The sequence below is a fragment of the Bombus impatiens genome, unplaced genomic scaffold (genome assembly GCF_000188095.3).
Source record: "Bombus impatiens unplaced genomic scaffold, BIMP_2.2 scf_0321, whole genome shotgun sequence".
NCBI classification, from domain to species: Eukaryota; Metazoa; Arthropoda; class Insecta; order Hymenoptera; family Apidae; genus Bombus; species Bombus impatiens.
In genome coordinates this window covers 2,325,871-2,341,355 of record NT_176740.1, presented here as the reverse complement: position 1 = coordinate 2,341,355, position 15,485 = coordinate 2,325,871, and the positions used below count along the sequence as shown (strand labels likewise).

Here is a 15,485-nt window from a genome sequence, read left to right as displayed (position 1 = left end):
GAGATTATTGGTATTAATTACTTAATGATTAATTATTAATCATCTTGTACTATTCTATTATATCATATGACGTTTTATACAAAATTCGGTCAATTTCATTCGAGGGTGAAGAATTCAATTTCGAAATAGACACGCGTGTATTTCTCCTTCGTTACGTTCTCCTGCCCGAAAATTCAACGCTGCCTGAGATTCTTGGATCACGTACTACGCATTGAAATAATTTCTGAAATCCGATTACGACGTGCGTACTGTACGCACGGTTTGAACGTGGCAGTGCACCTTAATCCTACGAGCGCGTCATGCCGTTTAGCACCATGTATTTGCAGGTAATCGGATCGATCTTACGGGGTCACGTAGGCAGATTTCAATTTTATCGCCTTTCCAGTATTCCCGTTTGAATTAGTCATTAACATTTGCCGCTACCAACGCATACAGCTGTCTTGAAATACGTTGCTTCGCCTTACAGATTACGTATATTCTCTTTTATCAGAAATGTCTTTACATCAAATAATAACGTTTCTTCTAACGCACTGTCCATTGTTCCTTTCGTCTTTCCATTATCCTCGGTTGAAACGCGTGAAATGAAACGCTCGACAAAATATTTAAAAAATGTCGATTAGAGAAGATTGAAAACTGTTTTAAAGTATTGTAACAGCGCAACTAACTGGAATAATTGGATGCACGATAAGCTTCTTGGTTAATACGATACAACTAATTATTATTAAGTGTACTTTACCTAGAATGTTTGATTACATAGTCGGTATTACGGCGTGCGTGATCACTATTAATATCATTGACCATGCAGAACCGTTCGTCAGAATAATATAGTGGAACACAGAGCTCGTGTTACGATCGAATTAACAACTATTAGTGATAATTACGATAATTGACGACATAGTTGTTGATGTAGTCAGTGATTAGGAAGAAACGATAGTAATTCAACTACCATTGCTGCGCGATTATATATCCTACTCTCGTATTTTGATATCCGAATTCGTTAGATGAAATTACACTTAATCGCTAATGGAATTCATTATCTATCCAGACTTTTGTTCTATTCTATTTACTATTTACCACGTTTCCGCGATTAAGCGTTTATTATACTCGTATCTCTTGGAAATTACTTTGTCTTTCTCTTTTTTTTTTTTTTTTTTGTTTTTGATACTGTCTAAATATTTTATTCCGCTATCACTATGGTACAAAGTAACAAAAAAATGTAACAAAGGTACTGAATTTGAAATTCGTTTTTAAAATCCGACTAAAATACACGACGAAACCACAGATAATCGTAAAATTTTTAATTGCTCTTTCAAAAATACAAACTTGATATGCTTTTATTAAAAAATAGCTGGGCAAAACCCTTTGCAGAATGAACATCATTGTACAATTTTTATTGTTGCGTTACAATCACAGACCTATCGTTTCGCTGAATATAGTTGCAACAAATCAGATCAAGTTACAATCGACGATATTGAAAACTATTGCGTCGAAGAGGAATTTATCAACTTGTTATTAGTAATACTGGATAAGATACGTGTTAATTAAAATTGACGAATTATCGAAAGAAGCTGAGCAATGCTACAACGAGAAACTTACACGCCACACACGTGTACGTTATATTCCTATACACACTCGCATCAGTCAATCAATCATGTCAGCAGCAGAGCTTGCTGCACAACGTGTATTGGTTTTTTCCCTCGAACCACACTTTGCCTATCCTGCACCGTCATCTTATTTATAGCATTTCAATCTCGCTTCTCAATAATTGACGCACACTATAATTCAGGTCTACTGTGTATTTTTCTACGTAGCTGACGAATATTAACCTGCCGTTCTCGATGAAACTCTATTTTAGGTCAAGCGGTATTTCGACATTGATAGATAAAGTGCGATAATTGCTATTATACTCTTACATGCTCCTTGATAACGATTACTCTACTTTGATTATTTTATATATTTTTTGGATATTACGTATGTGCATTTTTTGCGCTTTTGAAACCTTCCAACTTGCCATGAACGCATACAAATCCTCGGTCTACTTGTAAGTTACGATCTTGTAGATTATTTTCTTCGGAATTTATCAGTCTGATTTTACAATTTTAATAGCCATGTATACCTAGCGTAAGTGTAATAAGTATCCAGTAACTCACAAACGTCGGTATAAGTAGAATTTCGCTCTTTTCGCGATGTTCGCTGCTGCAATGCAAAGTACATTGGCGCGTGAATCATGCAACAGAAATGGCCGGTAATTCATCGGGCCGTTATGTAGGGCGACGTAAATCGAGAAGATTGTGACAATGAATCAGCGCAGCTTTATGGCTCTCCATGTAATTAAGTCGTATCCGATAAGCATTAAGTATGCAAACGCGAAGCAAATCCACATTTCGTGCCACTATTCGCCGCTTGTAATCGGATCATCCCGCCTTGAATCCTACGCGATTCGTTCGACCCTTGTAAATTTTCCCCTTCGATCTTAATTCCACATTCTTTTTCGTTCATTTTCCATGGTTGCACGTGAAATGTCGGTTTCCCTGAATTTCAGATTCCTAAGCTTAAACGTACCAATAAATATCACACTTTAAATCTGAGCAGCAAGTAAGCACGGTAAATATTGAATTTCAGATGATGAATCTGATATTTGATCGTCAGGGATTCCACTAAAGGTTCAGCTATTAGGTTGTCCGAAAAGTGTCTTTCTTTTACAGACACGTCTTTTACAACGACGTATCTTTATACAAACATAAAACCTAAATTGTCGAACGTTGTGATTTTTATTTTGATAGAACAAAATGGATCCTTCCTTATAAAACGAAAGAAACTTTTTGGACGACCTAACAGTTTCTCATGAAAGTATACGAACGGTTAGGAGAGAATTTTTTGATGAATATGTACATTATACGGAACGTTCGGAGATTTCGTTACAGAGCTAATAAATTTTAAGATATCCTGTACAATAAACGAAAGGTTTCTAAGAGTGTTAGAATACTTTGGCCAACCACTCTATCTACATATGCTTCGTTGCCCGTTGTGTCAACTCGTTTATTGAATTATGTTGCACGAGCTTCAAATGTACCTAGTTCATAATGTAAAGCTACATAAGTACTTGCTTGAGACGAATGTTGCAAACTAGTTGGCCAAGTGGACTCTCTATACTTGGATAATCCTTCCAAGCCTGTGAACATCCTGTTTACTTTGATAGTTGGAAGTTGGAAGTGTAGTAGTGGCGTTACAAGTCATTGGAGATATTAGGTCGAAGGATAAATAAATATTTATCTCTATACGTATTAACGCTTCTTTTTATTAAAATCAATTCCGTAAAATTCTTAATTATGGTTACTAATTTTCTCTAATTAATCAGTTTTTTCCCCATATTTTTCAGGGAATTGATTACGTGTCTGCTTGGAAAAGGATCCGTATTAATAGACTCACGGAATGGTAAGTTCCCACGGCTTTTAATTTCGCGAAGTAACGAGGCTTTAATTCATAAAGGGTTGCCTCCAACTGGCTGGGACTTTAACGAGGACATTAAAGTGGTTTCGAGTCATGCCGGAACTGGTACGCATTCCGTCCTTCAGGGAGGCTGCCAGCTGTTAAACATTGCACGGAAGAATTTTTTAACATGACGAACGAACTCCTTTAATTTCATGTAATGAAATGCGTGAACTGTTACTCCAAATTAAAACTGCTTCCGCGTTATCTCGCGAATTGTTAGCAGTTTCTGCCGCTTTTGAATCTCCTCTAGCTCGCCGTTCCGCTTTATTTTCACGAAATTCTAGTTGGCGAAAAAAATTGTCCCCGATGTTATTATAAAAATGTTCGCTTTCTCGAATTACCCACCCTATTTAAAAATTCATGTATTTACACGCTCGATATTTCAAGGTTTATCGATCCTATCAATTTTATATCGTCTTTAAAGTTAGCAAAAGTTACGCGGGCTATATCGAAGCTCGTAACTTTTTCTCCTAGTACGTTATACCTTTTCTGCGGTACGCCGGTCGAGAAACAAGTTCATTGGAGAAACAAAATTTTTATCTCGAGTTTTTATTTCATTATATTCGCGAAATGATTACGAACTCGTGACAAGAAGTTTGATGAAAGCAGCCCGTAACTCGGCGCAAGTTAGAGAGAGGCTGCCTAGAGATGAAACCATCTAGAAATTAACCTACTTAAAACTACTAACGATAGATCGTAATTCTTGCTTTCTCAAAGTGACACCGTTCCTATCGAATATAAACTTCTCCATTAATGCTTCGGTACATTGATTAACGAACGAGTATACACTGTATACAACATAACGACCGCTAAAAGAGAGCGTCGCGCCGGAAATGGAAAGTTTCAACGTTATTAAGAAAATTACATTAGATAGAATTACGGTGATGAAATATTCGTCCTTCTCCTTCGATAAGCTCTGTACTTTGCGCTTTATTCGTTTTCCAGTGAAAACCATTTTCAGAGGTAGGAATAATTGGCTTGGTAATAACATATAACGCGATTATGTAGATACAAGGTGTGTAAAACAGAGGTAAATGACGTTATTTATTTAAATGATGTTAGAACGCAATAAAAATAACGATTTATGAAAATGATAATTTCGCCTGGTTGTCAATAAAGAGGTACAGATTTGGAAAATGATGCAGTGCTATTAGTACTTTGCTATTTAATCTGATATATTATGGCTTGTAATTAATAATACGTAACCTGTTCCATTCTTCTTATTCCTATGGCCATGGTTTTAATTTATAGTTATTAAAAAAGCGATACAATGTATTTCATTCGTGAGATATTTATTTATTTATTTTTAATTTTCTCTGTGGCGCTTTATACCTATCAGCACGGTATTCTAAAATGCTTCGGGCGGTGATGACGCTTAGACAGACAGTAGGAAATAATTTGCGCCACGTGTATCCGTAAAATACGACTCTAGAGATGCGCGCAGCTTACCGTTGCGAATCGATGCTTATCAACAATTGTCGTTAACTATGTCGTAACTTGGTATTCCCAAACGTTGGGCACCAGTAAATTACCAATTGCTACGCATTAGTGACGTAAACTTCTCCCACGGGCGCATAGAAGTGCTCCCCTTAGCGAACAATAATGAGGCCAATGAATGCGACAGTAGCACCTTGCCAATGTGTTCCTGCTGTTATTTTCATTTTCTTTGAATACGTAATTTAACCAGTGGCACACTCGCTACTACCCATCGAGCGATTAAAAAATTGAAAAACGTGAAGCATAAAACCGTATAAATGTCCAAAGAACCAAATTTTTCGATTAATTTACAATCTAATCGTCTTCGTCACCTTCCGTTGCACGTCCCTAATTCAATTGGATTCATACTTTATAATGGTAGCTCGTTTACTAGAAGACACGATGTGGCCACGAACACCGGTTTCGCAAATAGCAGTTGAAATTACACGCGGTCGTGCAATTACAAGGGTTAAGACGTTTCCTGTAACTGTGTTCTTGCAGTCAGTCGTATAGCAGCAACCTCTTAAAGGTGACGAACAATTAGTTTCGACCGTTCGGATGTTGATTCAACGTTACGTACCGAAGTCGGTCTTCTTCCATTCAGCCTGCGACATCGACGTCTACCTGTTTCTTTCTCGCTTGTTCCTTTCTTTCCCATTTCCCCGTATCCTCTATTTTACTCCGTTACTCTTTCTTCGTGCAGCTTCGACCGCCTTTTCCATCGGCTTGACTCCACCGGAAGTACGCCGAGGCTGACCCACATTCGACAACAATGGCCACACTCAACTGGCTGCACTCGCCTCAATCGTCGTAGCCTAGGCAGAAGTTGCCTCGTTTCGGTCTCGATTTTCCAAACGACTTTCCATTCTCTCTTCCTCTCTCTTTCTCTCCTTCTATTTCTTTCTTGTCCCTCGTTTTCACTCCCTAAGGCTACTCGCATTCCTATTTTTCAATAATTTCAAGCGCGCCTCCACCTAATTTCAATCTTTTCTTCAACGGCAACGAACTTCCTCCGCTTGTTGAAGAATTGATTTCATCCTGGGTCGCTGGAAATCGGAAGTTCCACTTTAAAGCCATTCATCGTGTCCGCGGGAAGTTTTCTGATCGATGGCGTTGCTTATTACCTATGTAGATGCACGGACTACCCGCAATTAAAATTGAAAAGATGTGATCTAAATTTAATAGATGATATTTCGATGAAAATTGCTACCAGGTTGTTAGTCGGTCGCCGTGCTTTAACATTCATTAGCGATGACAGTTACTTTTCTGTGAATCAATCATTTTGTGAACGATGGTTGACACTTGACGTCGAATCTATCAACTTGTTAGGCTCGATAGACGAATTTTGTATTCTACCAAATGATTTTATATCACGGAGAGAAATAGTGGATTTTCTTAATATTGAAAACTATGTCTTCTCTACGTTCGATTAAAGGGTTTCTACGATCGTTCGCATTATCGGTTAGCATTTCGATCGATTCATAATAAAAACGAGAATAACAATTCTTCTCGATACGCAATACTCGTTTCCCTTGGTGTAAAACTTTTATCGTGATGATCGATAGTCGTCGTATTATCGCTAATTTATCGAACGGAGTTGTCATTCATTTTGTCAAGATAATGGACGTTTCATTGTACTCGGTTATGCTTGATACTATACCGCATATTTAACTATATCGTTAACGTGATTTTACTTTTATACTATTTTTAGTTAATATAAGTTTACTATATAAAGTTTGTAAAATATTTTCTCAACTCTCAGTTTTCTCAAATGTTCTCTCTCGATACTAAATGCCATTGTAGAAAAAAACATTCGGCGTAACGAAGAATCTTCGATGTGTATTCTATCGTAGTATATATTATTTACATCTGACACACACTCACACACGCTCTTTGTACTTAATTTTCAATTAGCAATTTAGTTTAACGAGTCTGGAAAACGGTTACAGCTGTTCAATAAAGCAAGAAAATCGACGATATAGTTTCACACCTGCATTAAACATTTTTGAAACATAGAAGAGGAGAATGCCGAGGATTTCGTGGTAATACATCGGTGTGTCGAGCGCTTAACATCTTCATCCTCTAAATTATCCTTCCCCACTTCTCCATTCTCATTTTCCCTTTCATTGTTCCGGGTACTGTTATTCCCTTTCGTTCTTTTTTGTTTTCGTTCCATTCTATTCTACATGTCTCTTCTTCTTCTTTGAACTTTTCATCTTTTTCCGTTTTATCTATCGCGTACGTACCCGTTCCTTTCCATTCCGCCCCTCGTTTTCTCTTTTATTCTCTTACCACCGTTAGGTTAAACCTATCGCTTCTTGTTCATTACTCTACCATTGCCTCATACCATCGCTACTTGCCGCAATTCTCACAGCACATTTTTATCAAACAACGATAATCCAAAAATTTTGGTACACTTATGGTATACTCGTACCTCTCGAACCTTTCTTTTGCTACACGACGCTACTCATCGACACCATAGAAAGGCCCTGTCGCAACTCACCAAAGGCCAGTCTTGGTGTATTCTCACGTGGATCAGCGACGATCAGCGAACGATCAGCGAACAGCAGTTAATTTCTCATAACCTTTCGTAACGGTAGACCGCAGTCCTGGTACACCCGCGGCGTATAATCTTCGTTCGTTTGCGCACGAACGCAAGGAACAACATTTGGAACGAGACAGGGACGCGGTCGAATACACGTGCTGATGAAGCACGGTGTAGCGTTGATTAAAGAACTGCTGGTGTATTTCGCAGACGCGGACGATGTTCCGAAAATAACATTCTAAGCGTTCTGAAATACGTCGTGTTGGGTAGAGAGGCAGTAAATTATCGCGGCGAGAACGCGGCGTTATTCGGCAACGAGAGATACCCGTTTCAGGTAAAGCAAACGCAGTCAATTTCACAATCTAGTCGATCTGCCGGTGACTCAGCTACGAGTCCGCGTCGTTTCGTCTTATCAACGGTATTTTTCGCGCGCTTCGAGTGTCGTCGAATTAAATTTCACATCATACGTCGTAAATTGGCTGGCTTCGCCCTGTTACCGCGTCCATTCGGAACGCGAATTTATCGTTCCATTAATTTGACATTTAATTTTCCACGATAACGACGGCGTTCGCGCAATTTCTGTCTGATGCCCGGTTGCTGGCGGCCACTTCTGAATTACTCCTACCGAATTTGTCGCCGACAATTCGTTGGCCGTGCAATTTCGTTTCGCCGTATTATCGATGTAGCCTCCGCGCCCTGGAATACAGCTGACTCTTTGAATTTACCTTGGCTGCCCGCTCCACGACGCCCCCAACCCTTCACCTCGTCCCCTATACTCCCTTTCCCCTAAACCTTGCTCTTCGTCCCGCTTGTCACCCGGCAAATCCTCGTTTTATGATTACGATCTTTCGCGCGGACTTTCGCCATTCTCGTTAATTATCGCGGCCTGCGTACTTTCCGTGACACACATTTCCATCGCGTCGAATTATTTTGTTCGACGAATTGGAACCATACGGGAAACGGAATTTCAATTACCTACATCCTCGGAAATGAACTTTCAGCTATCTATACACCGTTGTTGTTCAACGTACTGCCCGGAGCTACGTTTATTTGCTTTATCGAAATTTATTACATTCCTGTAGAATTTCGTTTATCTTACTCGAGTAATATCTGCCGTGATAAAGTACAGTTAATATCGCGCAATGAAAATTGATTAACATATTTACGCGTTTCAAGTGGGTAGACGTGAAATTTCAACAGGAGATGTTTATTCAAATTTCAAAAGCGATGCTCGAATATCTTTTAGTAGAACAAATATCGATATCAAACGATGAAATTTACTTTTTTTAGTTGGATCGTCTGCGTTTCGTGTTGTTGAAGTTGTGTGCGTGTTTCAGCGACAAAAACTTTCCTCGAAAGTGGAGCAAATAACGTTCATCGTAGCCAGTTCCAAGTATATTAATACAGTTTTATATTTAACTTTGTAAAATTTTGTATGCAAATACACGCAACTAGTTCACGTTCGACGATACATGTCGTATAAAGGAAACGGCATTAAAGTAGAAGCATTCCGATATTTGCTTTACGAGCGATATATCGCAAATCTCTTTCACTGTTACCACGCACAATAATAGAACTTACTTATTTATACTTTTCCTCTTTGTTACTTATACTATTCTTTACAATTGTATTACTATTATGTTCCACTGCTTTCGTTGATCATTTAATTGTATTTTATAAATAACTCCATGGATCAGATTCGAATTTTTTCTCTTCCGACTTTCTTACTAAATTCGTCAAAAGCTTCTTTGCCGAAATTTACGATTCGCTACATTCTTACAACATTTACAAATATTTTCTGCTTATTCTTAACCATTATGTAGCGCCAATACATAATTCCGACGTCGGTTAATTAATGTCGTTTCTTTCCCAAAATTTTAGGACATTTCAACCTACCATTAAGTCGTACACGAAAATTTACGGCGTTTGCTTTTCTTGGAACTCGGTTCACTCGTAAATTTTCTACCTACCTCTCGCCATCGCAACTTCAGTGTCGATTTAATTAACCTTTCAACGTAAACGAGTCGGAATGATTCGTACAATCGGGACGAGGCATAGACGCGACAGTGGCGGTGGAAAAGTTGCACCCCGAAAGCGGAGAAACGCGTATACTCGGAGTTTCTTGTCGCCAGTTCAACGCAATGTCGCGCTGCAGTCGAAGAGACTAGCGGCAGCGTTTCGTGTGCGGAATTGTTCGTGACTTTGCCACGAACTCTGGCAGTCGGGAGCACGTCCCCGTGAAATGATCACCGCGATTCGAGACGTGATCCGAGAGCCGAGAAGCTTCGCTATGGTTCTCCTTAAATTTTCCCTACTTTTCGTCCGTCGATGTTCGTTCAGTTTTATAGTCGTCCTGACGCGACCCGCTTTCACTCGCGAAATCCTGCCAATGGCTACGTGTGGTCATCGAAATCTCTGTGACCGACTCATCGACAAACTGTCGAATTGAAAATGGTTCGAATCATTTGGGAAAAACAGCTCTTTTTAAGCAATTATCGAACGATCGCGCTATATTCGTTGTGTTTCTTCATTCATTTAGCGACATCGGTGTGTACTGAACGAAGGACATATGTAAATACTAATTATATATGATATATGTAAATATGTAAATATTCCTGAGAAGAGTACATTTAGTCACAAAAGTCTACATGTCCATCGTGGACATGGAACGTAATAGTAAAAACGTTAGCTTCGCTCTGTTTGGCGCGCGTATTGTTAAAATGTAACGTAGTTAGTTCATTTTCAATGTTATTAATAAAAGAGAAGTAAAAAAAAGATACGAGATAGAATGTTGCAAAAATTACGCACGCCTATTGTGTGTACATGAAGTCATAGAAATAGTATTTTCTTTGATAAGTGAATTAAGTAAAATTGGATAAATGATGGAAAGTTAAAGTTAAGTAAAATAATAATAGAAAGCTTCACATTGTTATTTATATAGAGTGGATTAATATCAGGTATATTTAAGGTATATAATTGCTTCTTTCTTTCTAGTCAGGTATTTTGGGTAAATAAAATAGGAACATTGGAAAATATTTCGAAGCAGAAAATGAATTCTGTTTCCTATGAAAGTTTTAATAACTTATCCAGGTGTTCCGTTTTATTCGTAAATAATGTTCTCTAAATTGCAAGTACAGAATGTTTAAAAATTCGCTCATTATCGTCCGATGCATTCATTATAAAACTGCGCTTTAAATAATAGGTAACGTTAAAAGCGCTTGAAACGTAAATTACACGTATAACCTATATTTTTTATACCTTTTAACAGCTAAATTTTTCAAGTGTTCCTCCGCAACCAACCTTTCCCGAACGACGTATTCTATTAGTTGTTATTGCATGATAGATATCTCGATATGGCGAAACATTATCCACAGTATAACGTTTATAAATATTTACAGAGAAGTTTTTATTTTATTTCATCTTTGCTCTTCAATTATAACAATAAACCTATGAATTTCAATTCAATTTGCGTTCGTTACTTTTTATTCGGCAATTGTATAGATGGAATGATCGATTGAAATTTGTGGACGATGTTAACGAATTTGTGTGAATGAAATGTTGCCTGTTCGGGAAATATCAGATTTACAACATGCCGATGATTTTTCTATATTTATAATTCTGGTGCTTCCGATCGTTTGACATTTTTTTTGGCGGGCGTGGATTAAAAATCACGATTTGTCCCGTTATTTTTTTCTTCTTTTTTTTTTGTTCGACGCAAATGGATGTTTAATGAATTCTGTGTGTTGAAACATGGACAAGATTTCGGACGCAAAAGTTGGAGGATCGTAACAGGAAGTACACAAACGAATATAATTGATTGAAATTCGAGGACGTTTAATTACAATAGGTAAGAATTTTTCGCGACTCGTCGCGATATTACGATATGGCAAACGCTTCGAACCCGAGGGAGTTCTCATAATGACATAAATGTTTCAGTTTTCCGTGGTGCGAGGAAAATTCGAAAATTCCACGATAATAGGACGCGACGATGCATGTCCATGCATTGTAAATTTAATACAAGTTTTATGCGTGAAATTAAAATTTTGATTAAACGTTGAATCGTTCCGGGAACGCAACACAGATGAAACCAAGCTACGTACCACTGAAAACGTAATGTTTTGATTAATATTTATTAGCCTGTCCTGAAATATCTACAATCGATAATATTCAAACTCGGAATAAAATCGATCGGTATGATATATTTACACACTTGGTGATATTCTTTCTCTCGTCGTTTCGTTCTCATCGAAGAATAGGTACACAGCGATTATTATAATTGCTTCGTGTATTTTTCGCTATTCTGTGTTTCTGCTAATTACCCAAAAGCTCGCATACGATGTACGTAAAGTTCTATCAATTTGCGAAATTCGGCCACTAGAATTGTGTTCTAATAGGATTCTTGTTAATAAATACAAATAAAGGGTACAATCGCGCTATCACCGGCGACTATCGAGTGAGAATAAACGTTCTAAACTAACAATAAAAATTCTCTTTTGTTTTGTGTATCCCAAGCGCTCGAACGAAAGGGGAACTATATGATACACTGAAAAGAATAACCGCGTCTGGGGAATACAAAGGACGTAAAGCCATCTTCAAAGACTTCGCCCAAAACTGGGTCGTACTCGTTACACGTTCGATTGATTTGCAGCTTCGCGCTTATTTGGTAAGCCCTTTTCTCCTTTCTGTTTGCTATCCTTTCGTACTGTCCCACCCTAATTTTACTTTACTGACAAGGAACACTTGAAAGGAATCTTGCCAACTTTCGTAGAATGTCGTTAAAATCGAATTGTTTGTTATCAAACTATTTAATTGAATGGTGCAAAACGATGTAACAAGTAGACCGAGGATTTTTATGCAAATTAAATCTACGCTATCAAATATCGTAGAAAGCGTGTATTTTATATCGTTTCCTACTATATCGTTCGCAGTATGATAATAACTATTCGAAAATGAATTCGAAAACTTGGCCATTTCATTTTATTTAAACCTCGTTATTTCGTTATTGAACATGTCGACCGCCATGCGAATTTTGTAGACGTATTTTGTTTCCTGGGAGCCTCGACAGATTGAAATATACTACACCGTAACATTTAACTTTTGCAAGATGTTATATATCGTATTTGCACACTTTTTCTCTGGCAATGTTTGTTAAGTTATTCGCATCGTTGACCATTTTTTAGCAAACGAAGTTGATCTTATTTCGGACATTCTAAACGATTTAGTAACATGGGTAATCGATGACCACCGTGCCATTCAACGTTTCAAACTTCGTTATTCATTTTCTATTCTTTTCTTTTTTTATATGTGTTTTTACTACTGTCAATTTTTCTTCGTACACGTTTCTATTACCTCGATTCGATTTTTCTTGCGCACCGTGTAAGAACTTGGCTGGAAGTTGAATGTGCGTTTCTATCTGGCAGCTGGTTTCCGGGATGCTGATACGAAAAAAGTCTGACGTTGTCGCGACGCCACGTTTTTCCATCGAACGACACATTGGCACCGAACACGCAGATTTCCGGTTACCGCTGATTAATCTATGCATTGTACCAAACTGCTGGACCATTCCAACTGGATTTAGTTACGACAATAAAATTCCATTTCAATTGAAAATAATACCTGCCCATCGGGACTCGGACCATCAACATTATCGATTAATAATTAATCGACTTGAAACGCGTGGCTCAAAATGCTATCGTGGCGATTAATCGTGGAATATATATTTTCAGGATGACTTTTCCACGAGCTTCCGTTTAAACATCGCGTTCACGGCTTAATTTAATGACCTCTACATTCGACAATGCGAAAAGGGATTAACGTTATCTCATCAAACTTGCTGACAGACAAAATGTCTCGCTCGACTCGCGCACACATCGTGTTTCGCTTTATTATCTTGACAGATTTTTACTCTGTTTGTTTATTGCAAACGATCTTTCCGCTACGAGTCATTTAAAGCGGTTCATCAAGCAGCTGACTTTCAATGGAGTTTCGACAAAGCTTTCATGACCGTAAACCGAATTCCCTTGTAACAAATCCATCGACATTGACAGTTTCACCAGCGCGTATACCACCGTTGGTTGGTTTCCAAGTTAGTTTCGGGCACGTACAGCGTATAACTTTAAAGTAGCTGCTATTAATACAGGATTCAGTCGTTTTTCAAACGGTTTCTCGGTTCCTGGAAGGCACGAGCGAGGTTGTAGAAACGGGAGTTTCGGCAACCACCTTGTGTATTACACATTATTCGTATGTGACGTGACGTATAAATTTCTCGTCCAAACATCAGCCATAATTCCATACGCATTCGCGTGTTGTAACGTTACCAGACAATTGTAGAGAATTATATTCCAAAGTAAAGTATATATATGTGGGATAGTGTGACGTCAGGGAAGAACGTGCCGTGAGGGGAATTGTTTATTAACGTTGTCAAGATATGTTAATGTTGTCAAGGAGTGTTGTGAGCGTTACCAAGGTATGAGCAAAATAGGGATAAGGGAAAGGTATAAGGGAAGGTATAAGGGAAAAATGAGCATGGAAAATGCTGTCAGAGTTGAATTTATCGTGGTCGTGTGAAATTCGTTGTGTTATTGTGTCGTAGAATTAGTGAGAAACGAATACGCGAAACGCGGTATTATATTCGATTTCGTGCGAGTGCAACGATATTGTATTTATCATACTGTTTTCTATAAACTTATAATATAATATTCCTACATATACATATAGTATAATAAATAACGAAAGTTTGCAATAAATGAAGTATTTTATAATAAATAAAGTAAATTTTATAAAAAGTATGTGATTATTAATCGAGTGTCGCGTGTTAGACTTGCTTTGCTTTCATTATATACACATGCACGTTTCTTTTCCTCTAATTTATGAATTGACAATGTTTTATGCGTGAACCTGGCTGATTGCAAAGCTGTCCTGACGCGAAACGATGATTGAATACCGTTTATTTACTTCAGCAGTTATGGCCACCGTCCTAATTAATATTCATACGTCTAGGCGCATAAATCACGTTATGTGAATCACTCTATTACAATTCGGCCGTATACTTGCTATTCATGACCCTGAGTCGCAATCAATATAACTCAATTGTCGTATTTCATCGATTCTTCGAAATACCAATTGCGCGTCACGATAATTTCCATCTGCGCGTTGTGGAAATATTTTCCCCATTATACAGTCAATCACGAAACTCTACATACGAATTTTGTGTATTCGACGTATCGAAGGAACTAAAAACGTGATTTGTCCCAAAATTATTTATTCCATTGTTATTAACGTTTTTCTACAGATGATTAAACCAAATAAAAACATTTAATTCGCTAAGAATCTCGGATAACGTTGCATCGGAAATTACAAAATCCTTTAGTGTTTTCTACGCTACGAAGATAGCAGGATATTAATACAATACGAATCCTATTATTTTCGTGATTTCACGTCGACGTATTTTATATTCTTTTCCTTCTTCTTTCTAAGTAAAGGTGGTAGATTTGGACGATATATGTATTTCGTAACGCGTGCAGAAAATCCGTGGGACTAACATTCTTGTCACGGTATTTTATATTCAAGGAACATACATGAACCGTAAACTTTTGTGACCAACTATATACATCGTCCTCAGTCCTCAACCCGAAATCCAATGAAACAAGAACGACAAAAATTCCAAGTATACGCAAAACGTTATCGACAGTCTCATCGCGCGAAATCGAACGCTTAATTGAAAACGAATGCCGAAGAATTATCAGGTAAAATAACGTGCGGACTTCGGAAGCGAGTGAGAAGAGGAATTTCAAAGCGTAACGCAGCCGATTTACGAAACGGGCGTAGTTTCACGGCGAAACGATCGCGAAAAGCATGGATAACATTCTATCACGGTGTTCTGCTCGCGATAGTTGGGAAAGTGAACGAGACTTTACAGGTACTTCACTGGATAAGTGGGATTCCGCGCATTTCTTCGGCAACCCCTTCCGGG

General features: G+C 38.0%; 1 protein-coding gene across 3 annotated transcripts in view; it reads left to right on the top strand.

Moving 5' to 3' along the window:
• Positions 1-3,366: 3,366 nt before the first annotated feature.
• LOC100746339 (TWiK family of potassium channels protein 7-like) overlaps positions 3,367-15,485 on the top strand; it is a 176,295-nt gene continuing 164,176 nt past the window's right edge. For 2 of the 3 annotated variants that reach the window (XM_003489414.4, XM_012385588.2), the window contains exon 1: positions 3,367-3,435. The gene's annotated coding sequence lies outside the window, so the exon portion shown is untranslated. The remainder of the gene's footprint in view (positions 3,436-15,485) is intronic. The other variant, XM_033320685.1, reaches the window with a different exon arrangement.